The 26,173-nt window shown below is 38.6% G+C and overlaps 1 long non-coding RNA gene across 1 annotated transcript in view; it reads left to right on the top strand.

Moving 5' to 3' along the window:
- The window catches only part of LOC127474698 (uncharacterized), a 32,936-nt gene extending 8,658 nt beyond the window's left edge, over window positions 1–24,278 (top strand). The window contains exon 3 of the long non-coding RNA XR_007905952.1: window positions 23,982–24,278. This is a non-coding gene — a long non-coding RNA (uncharacterized LOC127474698). The remainder of the gene's footprint in view (window positions 1–23,981) is intronic.
- The last annotated feature ends 1,895 nt before the right edge of the window (window positions 24,279–26,173 follow it).

Consider the following 26,173-nt stretch of genomic DNA (forward strand, 5'->3'; position numbering starts at 1 on the left):
TACGACAGGAATGCCATTTTCAGCATCAAGCAGGATAAACCCCTGACACATTTGCAAAACCAAGCAAAGTCTGGGATGGTGAATACATTTTCAGAACTGTGGGAACTAATCAAAGGCAGTATTAAATCCATTTGATTCTCTTAGGAACCACTTGGATGTCCAGATAGATAATTCAGAACAAATGTGTTCCTTTGAGTGCTTAGAAACAACTGGAATGAAAATCCATTCTCACATCAGTTGCTAAACAGTGACCAAAGGAGCAAATATTATGCTGAACCATGTTCCAATCTGGTGCAAGGGATAGAAATATATCTATCTATATACATATTTCAAGAAAAAGTACTGGGTCATGTATGATCCACTGTTGGATGGCAGAAGGAAAAAGAGCTCCAAGTCACAATCATTCCTACATTTCCCACCAAGTAAAACATCTGTAAAATTGCCCTGTTTGAGGCTTCTCCCTTGAGGTAACTTTTGCACCTGCAGCTCAAAGATTAAATTGTATCTGTTGAAAAGAAATGGCCATTTGGGTCACATATGTTATCAAATGACATTTTTTATTTATTTGTGCAGCTAGAGCTACTGAAATAGGAATTCTTTCTCTTCATTTTGAGCTTTTCTGTGGATCTTTGTCATAAAGTATTTTTTTTGAGACAGTGAAAACACTGAGGCTTGAAGTTATATAGCAGGAAAAAAAGGAAGAAGAGGGCATAATGTTTTCCTGAATTTCTCTGTGATAATATATCTGTATTATTAATACTTCAGTAGCATAAATAATTCTATATTCACCTAGTACCACTTAGGTACCCCAAAAAATTATAGATTTTCATTGTTAAATACTTTACTCTTTCACTGTCATGTCTGGTAGGTACTTTACTCTCTGCCATTCTCACACCTTTGAATGATGTTGTTGAAGTAATCTTTGTGTCAAGCACCAATTCCCACCCTTCCTGATGTGTGCAGAATATGGTATAAGAGCAATAAGAAAGTAAGAACAGTGTCTACTTCTGAAAAATAAGCTTTATATATGGAGGTGCTCCCAACATGTGTCTTTTAGAATATTTGCAGAAAGCTTATATTAATTATATTCATGTAAAATAATATTCTTCTAAAAGAGTTATTTGATGACAACTATAATTCTTTAGCTTTGTACAGGTCTTATTCTAGACTAATTTCTTTAAGGACACAAGCTCAGTAACAATCAACATTAGTGAACTAGTTATCTACATTCACCTTTTTTAATATGAAAAAGCTGACTGATCAGAGTCCTTGACAAAAAAGGCAAAGGAGTAATGGCTGAAAATACACCACTGCTTTTAAAAAACTGATATGGACTGCTCAGTCCCTCTGTGTTGCCTCCTTAGTGCTACTTTCTCTTTTGACAAGATTTATATGCCATGGTTGGTGGCATATAGTGTCAAGTAAACCCCAGATTTTCATCCTTTTCCCCAACAGGGATTAAAATTTCTATGTAAACAGAATCAGATGATGATCCAAAATGGAACCTAGTAATTCAATTTTATATGTTGTTAGACCTGTAATCTTGGTATAAATTCATAGTTACTTCCAACTGAAACTCACCAAACTTGCTATCTATCTCATGCATATTTATTTTGCTTACCAACAGTTCTCATAAAAAACTAATGCAAAAGGTTCAAAATGTATTTACCATAATTCATATGACTCATCTTAAGAGCCATCATCATTTATGCTCAATATAAGTGACTAAAGAACAAGACCATACTTCTAGGAATGGGAACAAAACAGGACTTCAGTGAAAAAATATTGTCTGGCTGGGTTATCAAATGGTATAAGACTTTCCAGGGTATTTCCAGTGATTAGGGAATGCAAATGGAGTGCAAAAGAAATTAATGTTGTCCTAAGTGCTGAATGATATCATGAACTGATGAAGCAATCAGCCCTTTTTGTTCCAAAGACTCATTTTACAGTAGAGGGAGAAAAATGTAACAATCACAACCTGTAATGTGATGATGGCAGATGCAGTGAGAGTGATATTCCATTAAAGTTAATATTTCATTTTTCACTAAAGATCAACAAGTTCAACAATAGCTGAAGTCAGATTTTTATCTGTTTCAGCTGTCATTACTTTTTCATTACTTGCCATCAATGAATATTTTCAAGCGGCAGATCCAGTCTTTAGCATAGCTGTACTCAACTGATACACCAAAACACACTTAAAAAGGAAACACTGGGAAATGATTTAATAAACAGTTATTTAAACATGAGGAAGAATTAAAAGAAATAATAAACCCAGTGTGCACTGAATTGCAAATAGGAAATAGTTTCTTTTTGCTCATAGGGCTACATAAAACCCCAAAGCAATGGACGTGCTTCATGTCCAGTCGATGCTGACAAAATTAAGGTTCCTGATATTTAAGAATGAGTCACATTGTGTGGCTGTTGTGGTAGATTTTTTCTTGGCCATAAAAAAATCTTGTGATTCCAATAATAAAAACAATTCCACTCAAATGCTGCAGCTTAGTTCTTATCCCTTCAAACCAAACCCAAGGAGCTGATGGCACAGAAGATACGAGAATTATATATCACATCAGTGCAGAATGATCTAATTTGCTCTGATGCAAAAGTCCTGAAGAAATATTGCTGCTAAGGCGATCCAATCAGGCAGGGTTTTCTCTTTTCCTGTTCTAGTTTAGAAAGCAAAAAAATTATCTGAAAACTGAAGCTATGCCCTCCGGAGGGTTACCTTATCACAAAATCAGTCACACATGGAATGCAAAAATCTTTCAGAGAAAATAGACATCAAATCCAACCTGCTGGTGTTTTCTTCATTTTAGAGCTTCAGTAATGATATTCAGAGAAATTCATAATGAACCTGAAAAAAGAAAGAAGTCTGGTAGATTCGCTTTTATTTCATACTTGAGTTATAACAACAGCTCCCAGACTGAGATCGTCCTCTCTAACAATAATAAGCAAACCTACGCCTAAAGAACTGTCAAAAAAATTTTGCTAACATAAATAGAGTGTACCGGAATGTCTTCAGAATTCATTTGGCCAAATGCAAAGGTACTGAAGTGTGATGTCTCTTTCTGCAACTAATAATACAACCAAGATGAAGATCTAGAAGGCTCAGTGTACTCACAATTGACCTCTTTTGTATCTAGAGTGGAAACTGAAATCCAAAGTAAGTGGAGACAACAGTGATGAAATTTTGTTACCACATCTATTCTCAGTGAATTGGTCACAGAGTTCCTGGTAAACATACAAAATGTCTCACCATAATTGTCACCCTCTTAATCCTCAAGGAAATATTATAGAGTGGAGCAGGCAGGAAGAACAAAATTCTCATTAGTTCTGTAGGTTGTTCCCCTTTTGGCAACAGATAACCAAAGCTTGTAACACTTCCCACCTACAGCTTTTAGTACCAGCCTTACACTTAGCCAAACTTGGTCAATTTTGTTTAAAAATTCTTCCTGAAAGGCATTTTCAGGTCTACATAGAACCACTAAGTGACATCTAGAAAAACAATCAACAGCAACAAGCAAGAAATCTTTTTTTTCCATTGAAGAAAATATATTTCAGATTTGCATTCTACTTATTCTCTCTCAGTAATAATTTATTCCTTAGTCTTGTGCAACAGGTCATTAACCTGCTTAACAACCCTAAATCTAGATGTTTTCCCTTTAGAGAAATGCAGTGAAATCTTTCTTCCATTTCATTTTCTTTGATAGTGTATATGAATGCGTGAACTGGGATTTTTCTTTCACAGTGGCAAACAGTAATTTAGCTATTAACTAAATGGAATCTAGATTTGTAACTCTCTGTCTGTGTACAGTCTTATTATCTGATCAGTCTGATTATACTCAGATCAATATTATCTAATGACTGTGACCACAGGTGGAATGCTTCAAGGATATTTCAACTTCCACTGCTGTTTGACAGTAGGCAGAAAGTATCAGTGCAAAGTTGTTTGGTCAACTTGATCTTTTTCTTCTAGTCAGAAACAAAAGGAAAATCCTTGAGAAGATAATTGAAATTTTTCATCCACATTTCCCATATTTTACCTGCACCACAGACCACATGGCTTTTTAAGACACAAATCATGTTAAAAAAGCAAAAGCTAGAGCTACTCCTGAAAGCCTATTGACAACCTCCTGGGTTTCACCTCTCTCATTTGAATTGGTGCTTCATTAGAAGTTACTATTCTAAAGTTATGTTTAGATTTCCTATGTTTCCTTTGATGTGTTCAGTCTTGTTCTCACCCATATTGATGTTCTTTTCAAATTCATAACCTGGAGGCAAAGACCAAAACCTTCCTAGCTGTAGAAGCAAATGTATTACTTGTTTTGCTTGAAAGATTAAAAAATCCATCTCTCTGCCAGAGATGTTCACTGAGAAAGACAGCAAGCCAATATGGTGTTCCAGGATTAATTAAAGAGTTTGTCTGCCAGACATTCTTTAAGTCTGCTATTTCTCATTTTATTTTTACTTTTTGGCATGTAATAGTATTTCCATACTTATTAAATCCTCACTGATAATTACATGCAAAAGAGCAATTAGCAGCAGAAAATTTAGTGGCAAAGAATTTATAATTCAAACTGTTTACCATTCAGAGATGACTGAAAGTGATGGCAACTCCATCAAATGAAACTTCATCAGTGATATTGTTCCAGTGGAGGTTCCACCTGGGTTGCTCTCTGTTTCTTCAGCCTGTCTTTGTATTAAAAATAAAATCATACCTGTAAGTAGACAGTTACCAAAATGTCATGCAGTACATCAGGTATTTCCTAAAATCAAAACCTAATTTCATTGCTCAGCGCTGTGTGTGTTTTGAGACCTGTCCATGTGCTGCCTCCTGTTTTGTTAGAAAGCAGCTCAAGTGTCGTGACTTAACATAAATGATATTTCTTTGTTAAAGAAACCCTGGCTGAGTGACTGAGGCCTATGGAGTGTTTCTATGCTTGTTTTCTATACTCACTTTAATAGAAATTTTACTTTTCTGTCGGCAGGAATGTAGTTTCTGTGTTCCAAAAATAATACTACCATTTCAAGCACTGTCAGTAGTCCAGCAAATGCAGAACCCTTATCAATCAGTTCATATCTGAAAGAAGGAAAAGATTTGATGACTGATAAAAAGAGCTCATCCTGAATGAGATGTTGAGGGCAAGTATTCGAACACGTCTCTGATCACTAACTCAGCAGGAACCAGAATGTCTCAATTTTTGACAGCCCTTTGAGCTTGAAGTGTTCCAGTCCATTTATGTATGGGCAGGAATACACACAGGCATTACCAGTTTTATAAGAATAATTATCAACTTTCTTTACCTCTTCTGACACGTCAGAGAAAAGATTTGAAAATAGGGCTGGAAAACAAAAAAAAGAAGGAGAATATCTCGAAAAGAGAAGGCAACCCTCCCCTCAGATTTCAAGTCTTGATTTCTTTCCAATATTTGGATACTTTAGTCTGTTGCTCTTTTTCCTGAAGTTACACTGCACTCCAGTTTAACCTGCAGTTATCCAAGATTGCTTCTCCTATCAATTGTCACTTTTTGTGGTCAGCCATCCCACTAAAAACTGCATAGAAAACTCAGTACCTTTATGCTTAGTCATCTCAAAGGAAATCAGTACCAGTTAATGTAGTAAAATTAGGAAAGAAAAAACTGAGTTAAAGACCTAAGTTCATAGATCCCTTTAAGATGGACAGGTAGCAGAGTATAATCATGAGAGTTTTAATGCCCTTGCTCCTCTAAAAAGCCACTATGGTGGGTTGACCCTGGCTGGATGCCAGGTGCCCACCAAAGCCACTCTACCACTCCTCTCCTCAGCTGGGCAGGGGAGAGAAAATGTAGGGAAAGGCTGGTTGGTCAAGATAAGAACAGGGAGAGATCACTCACCCATTACCATTAATGGCAATACAGACTAAACTTTGGAGAAATCACCAATCAAATCCAAGTAGGATAATGAGAAACATAACCTAATCTTAAAACCCCTTCCCCCTGCTCCTCCCTTCTTCCCGGGCTCAACTTGACTCCCACATTTTCTACCTTCTCCCCCAAAGCGATGGGGAAAGGGGACTGTGATCAGTTTGTCACATGTCCTCATTTCTGCTCCTCCTTCCTCAAAAGGGGAAGGACTCCTCACACTCCTTCCCTTCTCCAGCACGGATCCCTCCCACGGGAGGCAGAACTCCATGAGCTTCTCCAACATGAGTACTTCCCATGGACTGCAGTTTTTCACAAACTGTTCCAGCATGGATCCCTTGCACAGAGTGCAGTCCTTCAAGAACAGAGTGCTCCAGCGTTGGTCCCCAACAGGATCACAAGTCCTGACAGCAAACCAGCGTAGGCTCCTCTCTCCATGGGGCCACAGGCCCTACTCCAGTGTAGGCTTCCCATGCGGGTCACAGCCTCCTTCAGGCATCCACCTGCTCTGGCATGGGGTCCTCCATGGGCTGCAGGTGGATCTCTGCTCTGCCGTGGACCTCTGGACCTCCATGGGCTGCAGGGGCACAGCCTGCCATGGCATGCAGACCTCACCGTGGGCTGCACCATGGGCTGCAGGAGAATCCCTGCTCTGATACCGGTAGCACCTTCTCCTCCTCCTTCTCCACTGACCTTGGTGTCTGTAGAGTTGTTGCTTTCACATGTTCTCACTCCTCACTTCCAGCTGCAGTTGTGAAGGTTTTTCTCCCCCTTCTTAAATATATTATCCCAGAGGCATTTACCACCATCGCTGATGGACTCAGCCTTGACCTGCAGTGGATCAGTCTTGGAGTCAGCTGGCATTGGCTCTTTTAGATATGGGGGAAGCTTCTGGCAGCTTCTCATGGAAGTCACCTCTGTAGTCCCCAATACAGCCACGAAGATCTTAGCTGTCTGTGTCAACCTGGAGACTTGCAGTGGCATAGTGCCCTTTCAAATACTAGTCTAACACAAAATGAAGTCTACTATCTACTGATGAATGTTTACTTTCTGATTCACCTGCTATGTCTTTCTAACCAAGTATTGACCTAATCAGAACTCATTTAGCTTATGAAATCTGATGTGACTGCAGCCTGGCAGGTATGACTTGGAATATTTCAGAACTTGGCAGAAGAAAATATGTCCACTTTTCTTTTAGACATCCAACCCTGAACATGCATTTTGATTCATTATGAAGAAGCAAAATGATGTGTTTAATAGGAAAGCAGGGAGGATCAGTTTTGAGGCTGTTATTTTGTAGATTTATTTGCATGTGTAAGTACTTCTTCGATCTAACTGACATAACAGGAAACTCTTGTTTGCTTTAAAGTTTAAGTGTAAATGTAATGAAAAGCATCCTTCAGCATCTGTCATGAATATACACAACTGTGGCTCCATGATGGTCTTTCAAGCCAAAATCAGGGAGCCTGGGAAAGCTTTTATATGGATTTACTCATTGCATCAAAGTCCTTGAGATCATTGCCTACATTGTTCTTACCAGCAGTTTTACACCAGAAGAGGTTATAGCCTCCACACCTGTGATCTATTGCAGAATGATAACTGCAGACACTTGTTTTAATTCCTCTGAAATCAATATTCACTTTTAATTTGTTAACCTTAAGTCAAAACAGAGAAATACAGCAAACTATTAAGATGATATTGTTTTAAAGAGAAAGGGTGTGTTTCTTTAATAAAATAGTGACAACTATGCAATAAAACATGCAGTAAAACATTTACACCTACACATAGGCTAGATAGTTAGTCAGGCAATATTATTTAATTACTAATTATTAATTACTTAAGCCTCCTTCTCTACTGGATGAAGGCTCCTTTCTGGAGGAGATTCTTACCCCTAAAAACCAATTTAATCTGCATATACAAAAAACGCACAAAACTTTTCAAAATAACAGAAGATCATTCAGGCATTGAGTTGTTATAACTTCTCTGTCCTCGTCTGGGAAAAAAATTAGTCTTTATGGTAGATTGCAAGAGTCCATCTGGTCAGGGGGTGGGGGCTGTACCAATCCTTTCCCCCTTTAGTGGGGAGATGTCTGTCTTTCCACAGAGCCCATTCTTCCCTGCCTGGCTGCCTGCGCATTAATAACAAGGAACAGAAACCATTCAGTGATTGATACCAGCTTATGCTAAACAATTTCCCCTCCTGTTTCCAATAAACATGGCTGTTCAAATAGATTATAGTGTCTCAGACCGTTCACATCCCCTCCACACACCACCCCCACCCCCCCGCCTTTAGATGTCCTTTAGCTGTTCCTTTGTGATGGTAATGAAACTAAATAGCATTTCAAAGCGGGCTTTGATTAGCATGATAACCATGTAGTGGCTTGATGGCCAGCATGGAATGGTTGTCTAGCCTTCCAGCACCAATAGTTCGGAAGAAAAGTTGTACAACTTGTTAAAATGAATGGATGGATGTAGATATGTATGTATGTGTGTTTGCATTCACATAGTAGATACAGGTATAAGTGAGGTACCAATAAAACCTGGCGAGGTCCATTCATTTATATTCCCCGTTGGAACAGCGTTTTCTTGATGCACGAGCTAATTGCACCAATTTGCCACAATTTGTCTGAGTAGTGTGTACGCATTTAAATAGGGGACAGGAGGTGGGACTGCAGCAGAGCTCAATAATTACTCATCATGTAGAGCATCACCACATTGGTGCTAGTTAAGCCACTGGGCATCGCTGGAAATGGGACATCTGGAAGTGGCACGCAGCAGAAAGACTGCAGAAAACTCAGTGTCTCAAGGCTTGTGTAATAGTGTCAACATGTACACCAAGGGCTGAAACCAAAATGACATCGCACTGCTCATACAGTCTTCCAAGTCAGATCATTTAGGGCAAGAGTTTATGAGAACATACTCCTTCTCCCTTGTAATAGTTATTCATTTTTTTTCTGAAAAGTAAATGCAAGACAAAAGTTTATTTCTGGACTACTTTTAGCGGACATGGCTCATGGTTTTAAAGGTTTATAGCCACACAATGTGATGGGATGAGCAGTAGCCCATTGGCTGTTTCACAAGTAGTTAGACTTTATGGGACATGACTGACTCCTTTAGTTTCGTTTCTTTTTTAGTTTCAGTTGTCAGTTTCCCCTTTGTAATTATTTGGAGCACAAACACGAAAAACTGCCTTAATTGAAATAATGTTTTGTCTGGATTTCCTTTTTTACAATATTTGTAAATATTTTGGCAGCCTTTAGGATGCTGTATGTTAAGCAAATATATGACAAGTGACATCTTGCTAGACTGCAAATACTTAAATGCCAGAACATGGAGGAGCTTCATGTTGTCTATATTAGAAATATATGTATCTGCAATCCAAACAGAAAGTAAAGAGTAGGTACATTGCAGAGGCAACACCGAATAAATTCAGCAGCATCATGAAGCTGATCACTGTGATAAAAAGCAGTGTGCCATCTCTGTAAATGTACTCAGAACTGGCAGCTATGGTTACTACCAAATGCCTTAAAAAGGCATTTATCTGCTTTCACTCTAGAAATATAAGCAGCATGAATCCAATAAACACTTTGCTATAATATATGTGATTTTAGGCAACTATTAACTAAAATACTCAAAACAAGCCAACAAAATACAGGGAGTTATTTAAAACAGAGAATGAAACAGTGAGTAGCCTGATGCTGCTGTGTAAATTGTGGATCTGGGAGGGCCCTGGGTTAACAACTGGATGGGCCTGGGGGGACTGAGTGCCTGGGGAACAGATCTGTGGGAAAGGGCTGGGACTCCTGGCTCACAACAGGCTTAAAGGAGTCAACTTCATGCCATATGTAATGGGGACAGCTGAAAGCAAGCCCAGCCGTGTCTGGGAGCACAACTGGCCAAGAGATTATTGCCCTTCACTCAGCATTCACTGGAGCACAGCTGGAATGCCGCATCCAGTTTTGGGCCCTACAGTACAAGAAAGACATCAATAAACTGGAGTGAGTTTGGTGAAGGCCCACCATGATGGTCAAATCTGGGGCATTTGCACTTAAAGGAGATACTGAGGCACCAGGGCATCTTCAGCCTGGGAAAGAGATGGCTCTGGGAGAACCTGACTGCAGTACCTACTAAGTAGTACTAAATAGCACCTACCAAACAGTACTTGTGCCTTACTGAGGAGCTGGAGCCAGGCCCTTCCTGGCAGTGCACGTCAGGAAAACAAAGGACAATGGCCATGAAGTGATACAGAGCTGAATGGCAGATCTGACTGGGTGTAAAGGAAAATATTTTCCAGATGAGACTAAACAAATATTGGAGCAAGGATGTTGTGCAGTCTCTGCCCATGGAGGTTTTCAATACCCAGCTGGATAAAGCCCTGAGCAACCTAGTCTGACCTTGTAGCTGACCCTACCTTGAGTAGGAGGTTGGACTGCAGACCTCTTGAGGTCCCTTCCAGCCTGAATTATCCAGTGATTCTGTGTTTCATAGAACTCATAGCTAAGCTGTAGAACTCCACTGCAGGATGCTGCACATGCTGTAGGTCAATGTAGGTTTCAAGTGCTGGACAGGATCACCAAAGGGAAATGCACTGATGTTTTGAGTCTGAACTCCAAACACATGGAGGCTGGGAAATATTAAGAAGAAATATTACTGTAGATTTGCTACATCTCATATTCTTCCTTGTGCAGCTGCTTATGGTTGCTGTCAGAAATGGGGACTAGCTGTCCATCTCCCATACCAGTACAGCTCTTTTTGTCTTCTTATTTCTATAAAACACACTATCAGCATGAGCTACTGTTTCAAACATAAAATTTTGCAGAGCTTTAATTACTGGGAAGTGCAGTTTTTAGAACAACATCCAAACCCTTGGAAGGAATAGTAAAATAATAAGGGTTTTCAGACTATTTTTTTTCCAGTCAATTTTCATAATGACAGTATTTGGTGGAAAATTGAAGATTGTAGCATGTTACCAGAAAGTACCAGAAATGTTATAGAGAGATCTATTTTTATTTATTTATTTATTTTACTTTTTAAAAAGTTCAACAAGTTCATTGCAATCTGCTTTTCAAGGTCATCCATCTGAATCAATGATCTTCTTAGCTCCACCAGTTCTGATTTTTTGAATAAAATTGTAATTACCAGCCTTTTAAACACCAGCTGTTCTATTGAAACATGATACTGGTGGTGTACTCACTCCTGGTGGAAAAATATCTGCGAGCTGCTCTTCACTGCAGCCCTCACTGAGAGCTGATTGCAAGAAGCATTTATGGTCACAGAATTAAAGGAACCACAACCAGATCCTTTATGGGTATAGTTGCCTCTCTCCTTTTGTGCATTACCTTGTTCAAATATGCATTTGAACCTCCACTGTACTAATTCCTTATAAAATAAGGAGAAATAGGGAAGTACAATATGATGTAGTATAATGTGCAAAGAAATAATCTATTAGCTTCTCCGTGTGATGAGCCACATTATATCAATGCACAGAAACAGTAATACTTTGGGAAGATGTTTCTCTGCCATTCTTAAGCAGCGTCCATTATCTAGCAGTGTGTACCATCTTTATCAACAGGAGGCCAAGATTAAAATTTAAGGGGAAGGCTATAATCTACGTACAGTAGAGGTACTGTGCTCAAGGAGAAATCGGTGCTGAAAAGAGAAGCAGAAGTGCTTTTCTAACAGGATTTGCAGGAGAATTAAAAGGCTGATTGGCACAGGAAGTGGCATGGGAAAATAAAAGCAAGAGGTAGAATTTGTCTTGGCAGGAAAGTGGTGTTCCACTCTTAGAAATGCCTGCAGGCCAAAATGAAAAAAAAATCCTGTGCTGAGATTTAACAAGGATTTTCCAACTGCTTTAAAGCTCAGATCCTACGCTACATATCTTCCTAAAGCACGTACGGTTTGAGACATACAGAAGCTTTTGGTTATGTTCAGAGAAGCCAGAGATCAGTGCTTATTTATCCTCTCAAACTGGGATAGTGGCATCTTCTGGGGCAGATGGGTAAGGTGCAAGGAGCAGCTGGGCGCTGGGGTGCACCTGCTGCAGCCCTACCTCCCCTCCCTTCCCCTGGAAGATTTTTTCTTTACATGTTATATTGCAGTGCATTTTTATTTTTTCTTCTATTTTAATAAGAAATTAGGACAGCGGTAGTTTAGCAACACATCTGAACAGCCACTTCTGCCAAGTCAGGGTGATACCTGAGTGCACCCAGGCTTGAGGACACAGGGGAGGGAACTTGCTGTGTCAGCCACGGAATCTGAAGCATTGCAGTAGTGCTGACTGATTAGACATTGATATATTTTTCTCTATTAATTACTTGGCTTTTTCTCTTTCCAAAGCCAGGAAAATGTCCACACTGTCAGATGTCTTTACCTATGAGGACACTCATCCCTTTGCAGTGTGCTATCAGGAATTGCAGTGTCTGGCAAGCCACTCCATTCTGGAAGTCTTTCCCTTATACCAAAGACCTTGAGCAGTATTCCTGTGCTCACCGCTCCTGCCAGTGAAACCATTAACTCATAAGGTCCCAGTTCAAGAAGGTCTTTATGCACATAAAGACATATCTGTTTTTCTAAGGATTGCACTTAGCATGCAATCATTATCCCCAAACCTGGCCTGAAGAAGTATTTCTTCCTGAGTCAGAGATAAGAGAATACCTGGAGTGTAAAGGCAATACACAAGAACACTGAAGGAATGCAATACTATATTTTTTCTTCTTTATTATACAGAAGTAAATACAGAAAAGGAGAAAAGTGATACCAGCATATTTCCATTGAAAATACTAGTACAATCAAAAGGAGATAACAAGGTTATTTCTTTTGTGCCACCCCTGTCTATCCCTGATTGCAGGTTTTTGCCGTGGGAATTATATTTACAGCAGCCTTTGAGAAGCAATTCTTGATCTCATGCTGGATCTCTAGGCAGTCCTGAAGGACAGGTAGTAATAAATGGTAACAAGTAAGGAGAACTCCTGTTGCTCATCCTTAAGGTATTCTGAAAAGCAATGAGGGAAAATTAAGGACCACACGTATTAATTAAAAAAACCCAAAAACATGCTAGCTAGAGTGCTCAACTTATTTCATTTAAGGTAATATTAAAGGTTGAGACTGAATCTATCTTTTCAGAGTTGCTCATTTTGTCACTTCTTTGATATTTGATCTTGTTTTAAACAGTATCTTTATAACTGAGGTTGAATGAAGAGACTTTTATTTTGAGGTATGTAACTAGTGCTTCATATCTCCAGAAGGAGTCACTGCAAAGAGTCTAAGCACTTCCAATACCTGCTTCTGCACTGTGCCTGGCTTCTTCTAGCAAACAGAAGATCATTTCATCTTAATATTTCATTGAATTGGTGTGTTAGTAATACATAAAAGATGACGCCTTAATGAAATGCAACAGCTAGATGCAGTCATGGCATTTGAAAGCTATGTAAGAAATAAAAGGCAGTTTGCTCTGCATGGAAAGGAAAGGCTGCTATTTGTTCTCCTGAAGGTTGGAGGCTCCAGCTCTGCAATAGGCAAAATATGCACTATACATTTTTTGTTATGTGAATTTTAGATCTGGTGATAGACATGCAATACCAGTCAGTTGGCAGAGATTCATAGAGCAGGCAGAGGCTGCTGCAACCAAGTAAGATTCCATATGCTGCCTTATCTCAAAACTAATGTAGAAAGCAGGCAGAAAATACTTTGTCATACCATGGCAAATTCTTGGCTTCATAGCCAAAAATACTGCTGGGGTTTATGACTAGCATCAAACACATGGTACTATCATTTTTTGCATGGGTGCTGATCTGAGAGCACTCAACTCATCCTGTACTGGTCAAGGAGTGGTCTTCAGGGGCTAGCAGTCCTTGGTCACTAGAGACTAGTGGCTGGTGTTGCAAGCAGAGTCCGAGGTGAAGAATCTCCATATACCACTCACAACCTGGGCTCTAAGCTACCCATCTTTTCTCAGAATACAAAAGTACAGAAAAATAGAGACTGCAAATTGATAAATTTCAGTAACTCCTGCTATTAATGCAATACTTTTTCCTTAACAAGTTATGATTCCTTTGTAGTAACACCTTCTATTTTTTTTCTGTCAGATTATAATCTCAAAGAAACAAAAACGGGTCACTGTCACCTTTTATGACAAAAGGTGATTGCAGGAGTACTGTATTTTATATCTCCTTGAGCAGATTTCATGGGGTTTTTACCCTCTCTTCCTGTTGGCCATTTGATATCTGACTGTGTTTATCTCTGAAGGTACCTCACCCAGAGATCTTGAAAAACTGTTTTCCTCCATGGTTCAGTGATATAGTTTATATATTACTTACAGTTGCAATACACAAAGCCCATTCTCAAATGCAATCTCTTAAGCTTGCAGAATGACTGATCAAGCTGTTGGCTCAATTTATTATCTGATCATTTAGTTGATAAGGTGAATCTTGACTCAGATTTTCAGTGGTGGATCAATCAAGTGATGGAAGCTGAATACTGTATTTTCTCACCCTGTGATAACCAGGGAAAGCATCAGCGTCACTAGATATCTATTTTGGCAGGCAGCTTAAACTCTGAAGCTTGATTTTTATCAGCTATTAATACCCAATAAAAATAACTGCATATCAGATTGACAGCATTTATACTCACTCTGCTGTTGTGTAAATGGCCATGTGAAGTGCACAGGAGCCATGAGCTGACCGCAGTGCGTTTCATAGTCAGTGTGTTTTACTGGTAAATAATTTTGCATGAGATGGCCTACAAATGGCTAACAAGTGAAACACTCTGAACTAGTAACAGAAATGTGCAGTAGAATTGATCTACCCTGGGAATTCCATTTTGACTTTTTCCTTTTAAAATTAATTTTATTTCATCTACATCAAGTCATTCCTTATCAGTAAGAAGACAATAAGAAAATTACTTTTGGAGGAAGCAAATAAAAAAAAAAAAAAACAAAAACCAAGTGAGCAGAAAGGAAGCTGAATATAAAATATATCCTTGCATAAAATTATTGCTGGTATAGTAAGGACATGACACAATTTCAAAGTTCTCTTCAACTCATCAGAACTGAGTGGTAATCAAATGGAAAATGGTTTCCATCTTAGTATCCAATTATTCTCCCTTAATATAGAATGTACTCTCAATTACTGAAAATGCTACTGAAACTGTGCTTTAAATTCATTAGGTGTTCTACATGACATGACTTTTGGAGAATATTTTTAACACACTTGCCTAGTTTATTCTTTTCTTTCTTCAAAAAGTTTGTAAATGATCAAGAAGTCCAAACAACACTCACCCTTTGCTTAACTTTTCACATTTTATTACAGAATATCTCAAATCTTTTGGATCCCAGGCCCTTCTGAAAACAAAAAATATTGTCCTTTACAAATATATTAAAATTAAACATAAAACTTTCTGAAGTATTCTAATAATTGTGAAAATTGAAAAATGAATTAGTTCTTTTGTTTTTGTAAATATAAAGATAATTTTTAGTGGCAAAATAAATAATAATTGATTTTAAATCTCTTCACTGAAAATGAAGGAATCAAAACAAGTATAGCATTCAATCCATTGGCTATATGTATCCTAATACAGTTTAATTAGATATAATCACCTGTCATTTCCACTTCTCCTGTCTTCTGAAAGTGTGGCATTATATAAAACCAGCTTGTCTTTTCATACAGGAATCAATTTCAGGAAATCAAAGATGTGTTTATACAATCTGAATTTCTAGGTAAGTAAAGGTCCTTGAACTGCTGACCACTTAAAAAACCTCTTAACTTCTTCCTTAGTAGATATTGCATCCTTGTCCTCTGTGACTTCTAATCTGAATGACTGTTACGTGCTATTAAATTTATCAAAGACAGAATTGTTGCCTGTAGCTTTTCCACATTGCATCTCAAAATTACCAAAGTTAATACTCCCGACAATCTCATACATATTATTTTTTCTCTTTTTTTCCTATCTGGTCAGTTTCCTTGTATGCATTTTTATTAGGAAATTCTAGTAGTTTAAAGGAAACCATGAAATGGCACTATTAGGAGTTAAAGGAGATGTACTACTGCATAAAACCAGAAGTCATTATTCTGTCTTTAGGCTGAATAAAAAAATTCCCGTTTCTTACATTCCGTCTTCTAGTGTGATTATGCTCCAGCAAATCCTCACCCAAATCTTCAGAAGACTGGCAGTTTATTTTATGAACTTTACTACTTGAAAGGGAAAAAAATATCAACTCATCATTTTTAGACCTTTGTGGAATTCTCTGTACCAAATGGAAAGGAACTCTCTTATCTGCTCAGAAACTGATGTGAGAAAAAGCAGTATTGCCTGTGAATATATTATCAGGATAAAATAGCTGCTTCCCAATAGTGGGAGAGATGATGATGGTGGCCATGATATCCACATGCCTGTAAAGCTCTGTGTTTTGCTGATATCTTTATTTCCACATCAAGCAGAAAGATGAATCTTCCAGTTTCTAAAAAAAATTATGCTGTGAAGTCATTGAGAACTGGATTTGGCACATTTTTTTCCCATCATTCTCTTAAATTAGTCCCAAAGTCCTTTGCTTGCTTGTTAGACTTATAAATACAGGCTGCTTCCCTTTCTGCTCTGGCTGCTTTCCACAATATTGGCTGACTTCAAAGGATGGGGAAGAGGAAGAAACATGCTGACAATGCTTGTCCTTTTTGTGAATCTCTCACTTATCGTAGTCTTTAGTTCATACTTATTTCATCTCTGAGGCGTTTGCTTGTACAGCCGTCTCATCACCGACATTTTCTCCAGCTGCCTCCAATCCATTCCAGTTCCAACTCTATTTTAAGGACCTGGCTGCACCACATCTTCTGGGTGAAGAGAGCAAAACAAAAATAAGTATTTATTTGCCAATGTCTTCTGCATTTAAAGCAACTCAGCAGCCTACCCCTTCTGGGGACGTAGTTGCCACATTGGTTTAGCTCAGAAACACCAAGCACCTTTCCTGTACCAGGGGCTTTAAGTGTTTCATAAAGAAGTGTTTCAGGATTTGTGCATGTAATCCTTTTCATGTGGAAATGACTGAGGATATTATTCCCTAATTAAGAAGCCTAAATGTATGTGTCTATACATGGATGTTGACGTGTGGGTTTGAAGTGCTTGTTACCAGCAGTGAAGATGTAGTCAATGCAGGAGCCTGGGGATCATTTCAACTGGCTCATGAAGGGAGGCTCAAATGAGATGCCCACACTGTGCTATCTGAGCAGTAACTTAGGCATTCACACCGTACGAGGCAGCACCTACAGGAGGTCCATGTCCTTGCAGAGCAGAAGGTCAGGAGGGAGGTGCTAGTGTGTCTTAGCACCAGCACCCTGTATGTAGCAGCTACCTAGTCCTCTACTCTGACAGGAGTTCCCTCTCACAGGTCTCTGACTCCACTGATTTATCATGTCAGCTTAAAAACATGGCTTGCCTGTGGGGACTCACAAGTAGGCATTTATCTTTAGGTTTTGTAATCAGGAGTTGAATATCTCCATGAGACTAATCACTGGGCCCTCACTTTTACCACTTTGTACCACACTGGGATTACACCACCAGGTTCTGGAGAGCTTCTGGAGCAGGTGTCAAAATAAGGCACTGCATTCTGGAAAATTAGAATATGCAGTCAAGGAGTTTGGTTGTGAAATATGCAGATTTAGAGCACCCTGAGTCCATGCATTGGAATACAATCAGGCCTTAAGGCAACTGAGCATATATAAGGCATGGGCAAATGTACACAGACAGGGCACTGGCTAACACAAGTTAGAGCCATCCCTTAGACAGTCAGTCCTAAGTATTTATTGGGACTGATTAGCCACTTTTCACTGTTGGTTTTTTTTTTTTTTTTGCTGTATCACTCCTGAGACCCTGCACCAAGTATAGATTGCAGGATCCAAAGACTGGACTATTATTCTTCAGAGAAAGTTAGAAGAGCAGGCACAACACCCTAACTTGTCTGATGATTATAAAAACAACAAATATAAAAATAAAATCTGTCACCCAATATATTTAAAAGCGTGTATCCTAAATTGAAAAACATTGGAAAGTACATGTTGAATACATTAAATAACATTTGACAGTATATTTACATTTCTCTTTCACACAACTCACTGTCAGAGAAACTGGTAAGAAATAGCAGCAAGGCTCATCTTGCGACAAAACCAAGATTTCTGGTCATATTGACACCAGACTGGCTTTTCTGGAGTTAACTTGATGGGGAATAAAAGAGTCTATTGTGCAGAAATACGCAGAAGCTTTTCGGATCTGGAAATGTGTAGCTGCATGGGCATGGCACTGCCCTGAGCTAATATACTCTGCAAACACGTTCAAACTGCTCTAGCCTTGAATTACTGCCTCTGTGTAGTGCCAGGCTATGGGATGGGGACCTGTTGGCTCAGGTTGGCTCTAAGTCAGGTGCTTCATTATACACCAGAAATTTGGGCTTCATGTATAAACATAAACAGGTAAAAGAATTTAAAATATGAGCCATCCCTCTCTTCAATTCATCTGAGTGGGACTCTTTAATAATGCATATATTCAAGATAGACTTCATTGGGCTAGTGCCAAACTACAAACTTTAACATACTCTCTGGTTGCTTAAGTCATTCTTAGACACAGATGTCTGCCGCCACTCTAATGTCTGGGTATGAAAGACTAATTAAATCACATTCACACTGAACTATACAATGTATTTCATTAGTATTTTAAATAAAATTTCTTTGCTACGTCCATATTTCTTCTTCTGTTGATAGCTGATGTAGCACTAATTCCAGAAGGGCTTTATCTCTCAGCAAAGACATGTGGTTTATAAAATTCCTTACCTTGTGTAGCAGACTTAACTGATGTGGTCCATTTATTCCCCCTTCAGCACATTATCTCTAGTATGTTAAATGAATTATTATGTCTTCTCCAGTGTAACAGTGTAACACATTATGCTCCACAGAAGACCCAGAACTTGTAGTCTATGTTCCCACAAAATCTTCTTCCATGATGTCTGGGTGTCTCTTATAATGCTTATTTCACTAACTGGTTATTTGTATTGTTCTAATAGTATTAAAATTATATGTTAATGTAAACTTTATTGAATTAGTTCACAAAGGACATTACAATCAGAGGGTGAAACTCATTCCCATGAAGCTAATTTGCCAGCCAAAAGAATACAGATTTTACATGTGATTTATTGATGCATGGCTCAGCTTTTCAGGGTCTGCTTAGGAGATTTTCATCCTGGTTGCATGAACTCTGGGTAAAACCTTGCTGCTGTCTCACAGGAGTCTTATAAATTTTAAATAGCATTATTTAAGTGTCTTAAGTATGTAAAGCTCATGGCATTTATGTGAGAATCACTTTGTTCAGCCCTAGAGTAGGAACCACTTCTGAAATAAAATATAATTGCTATTCAATATCTCTAAAATGCTATAGAAAGTTGAAGACAAGGTGAGAAAAATACCATATTCCTATGAAAATGCAGCAGTGTAGTAGACAAGAAGCAAAAAAATATCCTCTCTAATAATAATACTGTTATGCTAATTGGTCGTAAATAATTACAAATTCCTTCTAAACCCTGGCTGTGATCTGTTTCCCTAAGAGAATCAGAAGAGAAACATAGCACAAATCAACAGTGTTTTCAACAGCATATGGGATTTTCCCTTTAAGTACCAATGCAGCTCAATCCTGCTTAGGTTGTGATAGTTGATTAGATCACAGCTTGAGGCTTACACAATAATTACTATCAACTTAATTATTTTACCTTATATTCAATGTGCTACTGCGTTTCCATCATTCTCTCTCCCACTGTTCCATTCTTATCTTTCCAGTTAGATGACAAAATTATCCAAGAACTAACATTAAAAAGAAAGGCCCCTATGAAACCCCCACTCTTGTTTATTCTTTCAGATTTCTTTTATTTTTTTTCTTTTTTTTTAAGGAGACACAGAATGTTGGTTTAACATATGGCTACCCTGTAGGTTAATGCTTTTGTTTTGATGGTGTTGCTGAAGAGGGTTAGAGGAACTTTTTTCAATGTTTCCACTTAGTGTAACTATTGTCCTGGCAATTGTGTAGCTTTATTTCTCTGTGTTAAGATTTTACATTAATCACAATGTTGCACCTCTTCAGTTAGTAGATAAATACATGTGTTTTGCAGAAGTCATCAAGTTTGAAAAGAGTGGATCTTGCCTGAGCTACCTATAGCTATCCAACTATCTATTTTGTCTGCCTATCCATCTGCTGTGTAGTCCTTGTGTTGTCTTTGGCAGGTCTTTTACTGCCTTCTCTCTTTTGAACTAACAAACTCAAGGGGAAAAAGGTCAGAAGAGCTTTCTGATTCTAGAGATGTGGTAAATTGGAAAACATTTACAGTGCAAGGCACATTAAGCCTAAATTATATGTGGAGACCCTGATTTGTGGTGGTGAGACACCAGAATGGGTTGCCCAGAGAAATTGTGATTGTATTTCGTAGCAGAAATTGAGAATGTAGGAACTGAAAACAAGTCTGTTCACTGCTATTTACTTGCACTGTAGTGTACAACCAGGATATCCTGATTATGGGGGTTAGAACTTCTTGAAGACAGGAGTCGAGGTCAAAGTCTGGGCAGTGGTATGAATCCCTAAACTGCAGGAGCAGTGATCTGCGATGATGACCCATGTATGGGAGTAGGCTTTCTCTTTTCTACAAGTGTAAATTTGTGAGGAAAGGTCCAGCTTCATCCAGGGTGAGACCATCCCCTTTCCTCCTTGCATTTATCCTACAGGTTGGGGACTGAATGGGAAGGGAAGGTACATTAAGTCTAAATTATTTGTTGAGACTGATTTGTAGTGGTGAGACACAGGAACAGATTGCCCAGAGTAAATTTGGATGCCCCTTCATTGAAAGTAGAGCCCATCACACAGCCAGGGTAGGTGTACAGACAGTGGAGAGTCATTTTACTCATATTGAAGACTTTTGCCAATTTTACATTACAAGAGAAACTCCTGTTCTTACTTAAAGTTCATTGAAGAAGTAGCTCTGGGCACATGTGCAATCCGTGTTAGCTGACTTCACACTTGGGTAGCTAAGGGAGACCATCATACATTTTGGTCTGATTGTCTCTTAAAGGCAGGTGATCATGACCAGACAGCCATTGTAAGTATTTGGGATCTGTCTTCAGACTTTTCTGTCACTCACCACTGAGCATTCCAAGTGCAGCCCCATATTCTGAGAGTATGTCCTGTTCCTCTGAGTGATTATATAAGAAGTCAAGAGTTCTTCTGGATACCTTTACCAGAAAAATTAGGCTAAAAGTTACTTTATCTTCTAAGCTCTATGCATACGTACATATAAATATATATATAAATACATACATATATACATACATACACACATACATATATATATATATATATATGAGATCGGGGAAGACAATGAGAGGCAAACTATCTGTATTCATTCATTAATTTCTTCTGTGCCACCTTCTTATGAAATCCATTTTACTAAGCACTATCTGCTCTTTTAAACCCATGCAGACTCTCATGAGTCATTTTGTACTTGTCAACATGTTCTAGCTTGTTGCTGACCAGTGATAACAAATCTCCCTCCATATCAATGTCAGATATAAAAAAATCCTAATTTTTTTTCCCTCGGCTATCTGCATATTTGAGAAGGATTTTATTAGGCTATTTTGGGTTCTCATTTTTACTCCTCTTTTAGACCATTATTTTGAACAATCCTGCCTTTTTAATGCTTATTCCCATGGAGAGGTATAAATATTTTATCTTAAATGTGTCCCAGCAGAAGCAGAGTGAACATTAGCTGTCTATAAGGGTTAACCCATTACTGAAAAGGATGCCTGATAAATTGAAAGTGTGGCTCTCCGCCAAGAGAGATTGGTATATTCTGAGCATTCATTTTCTGCCTTAGGAGTGGCAAATCACGTTGCTGGTATCAGATGCAATATAGCTTCTGAAAGAAGAAACCTCAGAGGCAAGTTCATACTTTGCTATTCAGAGAACTATCCACAGACTGTGTACATGAATTAAGGGCATGCCTTACTTACTAAGTTATCATTGTATCTGGAATTGTAAATTGTCACAGAGAAAAAAAAAAAGAACCCATAAATAACTCTAAAACAAGTCAGATTCCATTTTCAAAATATTATGTGGTAGTGTATTAAAATAAAAATTTTAAGCGGTATTTATTAAGTCCTCCTTGATATATTTTAACCCCAAATTGCAGCCACCTTTTTTCCATTCTGAGTACTAAAATCAGTACTTAATACAGTAATGAAGACAATATTCAGATGCCTTGATGGAGTTGTTAAACATTCCCCTAGTCTCAGTACAGATCAGTAAAGAACTGCAGCCAAGCTGTCTGGAATTGAACCTATCATAGACCAATATATGTTTTAAGAATAATTAAACAGCTTTTAACCTTCCTGTTTTAAAAGAAAATAAATATTCCACACTTTTTTTCCCTTACAAGCTCATTTTTCTTCATAATCCCTATTGCCAAATTCTGTATCTGCCAACTTTAATTCAGCAGCATTGTATTTAATTTACATTGTGTTTGATTTATACTATTCTTAATTTATATTAATGCAAACACCTGCACAAGAGCAAGGGACAGAGGTCAGACTTTGATAAATCCAGGCCATACTAAGCCTAATCAAATTCTTTCCAAAGAAAAAAATGCAGAGTCATGGTGCTAATATTGCTTTCATGTACTGGAATTTGCGATGGATTACATTGTTTGTCTACTGCAGTCATAGAGGTCTACTAGCAGGCTTTGGGGGGGCCTTCAGCTTCTTGCGAGGGATTATAAAGAGAACAAAATACACCTCTTGGGCACAGAGAACACCTGTGTGCTTGCTGCCTGCTTCACCCAGTCACATTGCATAAAGCTTTTACCGTGTCCTGTGCTACGTGGGGACTCAACACCAGTGCCTCCAGCCCACCAGCGTTGATCTTGGCATCAGAGCCAAGCCTAGGGAGAATGGAGAGTTTTGTGCAATAGCACAGGGAAGATTCAAGTAATCTCTCCCAGCTTTCTCTGCCTCCTTCTCCTTCTCTCTTCTCGGCTCATGAGGTGCCTTCTGCCAGCACTTAGGCAGCTGAGGGCTGTTTGGAGCAAGAACACTGGGGGCAGTTGAGGCTGAAAGGGACAGAGGTGGACAGGGCTGGGGGAGCACATCCTTAGAGAGAAGGATGGGAGAAGGGAGGAGGAGATGAAGGGGAAGGACAGAATTAGAACATTACACTCCTAAGAACTCTTGAACTCTTTAGCACTCTATTAACGGTTATTTTCCATAATTATTAAGAGGCAATTCTTATTAACCCACATTCTCTTGCCTTTTCTGATAAAAGACATTGAATTTGTTTTCCATATAGAATCACCTTGATTTTGATTAGATTGTATATTCAAGCTTTTCAGGACAAGCTCACACAGTAACATAGCAGGCTCTGAAACATCTAAACTCTGTATTCCTGCATCAGCCTATTGTTCATTAAGGAGAAGCTTCATATGTTTTAAAGAACTTATATCTAAAAGGAATAATTTTCCTTTTCTTAGGCAAAATTAATGTGTGCATACAGTTACAGAGAATATATTAATTTATCTATCTTTCATATATTTAAATTGTGTTTGTACAAGAGGCCTAATATGTAGAATGGGCTTGTTTTGACATATGTGAAATGCATTGTCAATTTTCATTTTCAAGATTTTCTAGTGGATGTTTCCTGTTGTTCAAGCAATGCAGAAGGAATATGTTTTCTACCATTTTGCAAAATGCAAAATAATTTCCCAGTGAAAGATCTTTATTTGCTCTGTCTTCCTAACATTTTTTGGCAGGGAGAAAATCATGTCAAAAATTCATGTAGAGCATGTGAGAAAAAATTTATTTTTCCTGGTGTGATTATGTACTCATGGTATTTCAGCAGTCTATGGAGAAACATCCTGTATATTAATGCACTGACTGAGAAAAATTATCATTCTTATTGCCTTCCAGCTGTTCAATGACATTATATACCTATCCACAAACAAATTGTATCCACTTTGGGCTTATAATTCATCATTCGTTAGAACTTTAATACAATGTTCTTGTTTTTCTTTCTCAGAGACCAGACTTTGCAAGTTTGGCATAGGAAAGAAACTGTGCTAGAGTATGCAAATCAAACCTTCAGAACTAAAATTCCAGCAACAACAGTTTTTCAAGATGTTTTGCATATTATTTTCTAATTTATTTTATTTTATTATGTTTTTCAATAGTTAAACCACTTTTTACAGTATTTCTGGGCACCTGTGTTTTCTTTGCTGTTTAATAAAACTCCAAAGTGGTCAGAACTTCAAGGTGAATCTGTCTTCATCTCCTCTTGAAAGCGAACATCCAAATGCACCAAAATGACTTTCAGCTTTTAAATGTAGCATTTTATTTGAGCAGAACCTGCAGCTGTAAACTTTTTTTCAAATAGCAAGCTGTTGGCTAAGACCTAATGTCAGTTCAGGGAGTTGTAAACAGTTTTCCTGTCTTGCCTGTCTAATGCCTTTTTACAATGGGAAATTTTTCCTTCAGGCCTTCTCTTGGTCCAACAAAGACCTCCTGGGCTGTAAGAAATACCATAAAATGTACTCTGAACCCTAGAAGGGATCCTTGCTTTAATAACCTCCAAGGCCTGGATCCCCTAGGGACCTGCTTCCTGAGCCTGCAAAGTTTTGGTGGGACTGCAGGCTTAGTCCTTGCTGGCTTCTCCACATGGTCCACACTGAGGCACGCTCAAAGCCTCCTCTCCTGTGAGTACTTTGTTGCCTTTAGGAAAAGAGAAACTCATTTTCCTGCAAATGGAGTGAAATCAGTGCACTGCTGGCAGGATATAGTGAGCAGAAGCCTTCCTTGCCACCCAGACATACTATATTAAAAGGTGATGCCACTCATGTGAGTGAAGTAAAACAAGTGTCATCCATCACATCTTGAAACAAGTCCAATAGTATGCACGTTGTATGAGAACAATCGGAATTACACATATACTAAATAGGCATATACTTTTTGCCAGCTGCCTTTTATTCAAAACCAAAATCCACAACTAGTATAAACTACCACAAAGAAAATATGATGCTTGTAGAAAAGAAAAAGATGGAGTAAGAGGTACTCTGAACTCTTACCATACTGAACTTTCTTTATGATGGTACACTCGTTTACTTTTTTCCTTCCGTGCAGTTACAGTTCCTGTGTGAATCAGTGATTGTCATTTATGCTTTTACAGCAGCACCTTAAAGATTCATTGTTTCAGTTGGGTTAAAGCAAACCTGAGAACTTCAGCTTGGCAAAGCCTCTGAAAATTTATAGTAAGCTTGTGTGCTCTGTTTTTAAACACAAGCAGCAATATCCTTTGGAACATTCTATATTTAAATGTAGACAGTGATTATTTACTCACTGACCACAAATTCTCCATAAATGTCTTCGTACAGTACCTGCTGTGCAGGAGTTGGACTGTGATGTGTGTACTTGAAAACTGATGTCCAAATATCATTGGCAGAGGTCCACTGGGGAGAAGCACTGGGAACACAGTAATTCCCTTGTGTGCAGTGCATACTTTTCTGTAGGTTTTGATCCTCTGTGAAACCAATCTGTGCTACAAATCACAGTCATATGGTCCTGGTGCTAGCTGCTACTCCAAGGAACAGTCACTTACCTCACAGCCCTGGCTAGGTTTGGTACACTCAGCACTTGCCCAGTTCAGTGGGGGCTAGACACAGCCAGCAATTGTGTGAAAGTGCTTAACCTTCTACAGTAGCAGCATTATTGTTGTCTCAATCTGTTAATAATAACTTCCACTGATTCATTCTTTTTTTTTCTTTTCCTCTAAGGAGTGTGAGGGAGCTCTAGGTCTTCCCTTTTCAGATCCTGAAGAAGCATCTGAGAGTCTTCCTGGACTGGGGGAACAAGAAGGTGACATGTAAGAAGAGCAGGATCCTCTGCGTGGTGGCTCCTTCTCGCTGCCTCTGTGAATTTCATATTTTAAAGCAAAAGCATGGCAGTGGCATTGCTTACATGAGTGCTTACATGAGCACAAGTGCAGGCCTAAGTTACCCATATTTCTGATGTAGCAAGCACTCCACACAATTTGAATTAAAAGACTGCCATGCAAGTAAGTGGCATGCACTACCTATGTGCACTGTGAGATGTCTTGGAAGATATTTCACATCTTGTCAGGCCAGCTTTAGCTAATAGTTCAGTATGAAAGAAATGATCCCATCAGCTATGGGCTACAGCAGCTCTGGGAGAAGAGTCAGGAGTGGCAGTGCCATGCCC

The sequence above is a fragment of the Manacus candei genome, unplaced genomic scaffold (assembly GCF_025592945.1).
Source record: "Manacus candei isolate 608988 ecotype Guabito, Panama unplaced genomic scaffold, ASM2559294v1 h1tg000043l, whole genome shotgun sequence".
NCBI lineage: Eukaryota > Metazoa > Chordata > Aves > Passeriformes > Pipridae > Manacus > Manacus candei.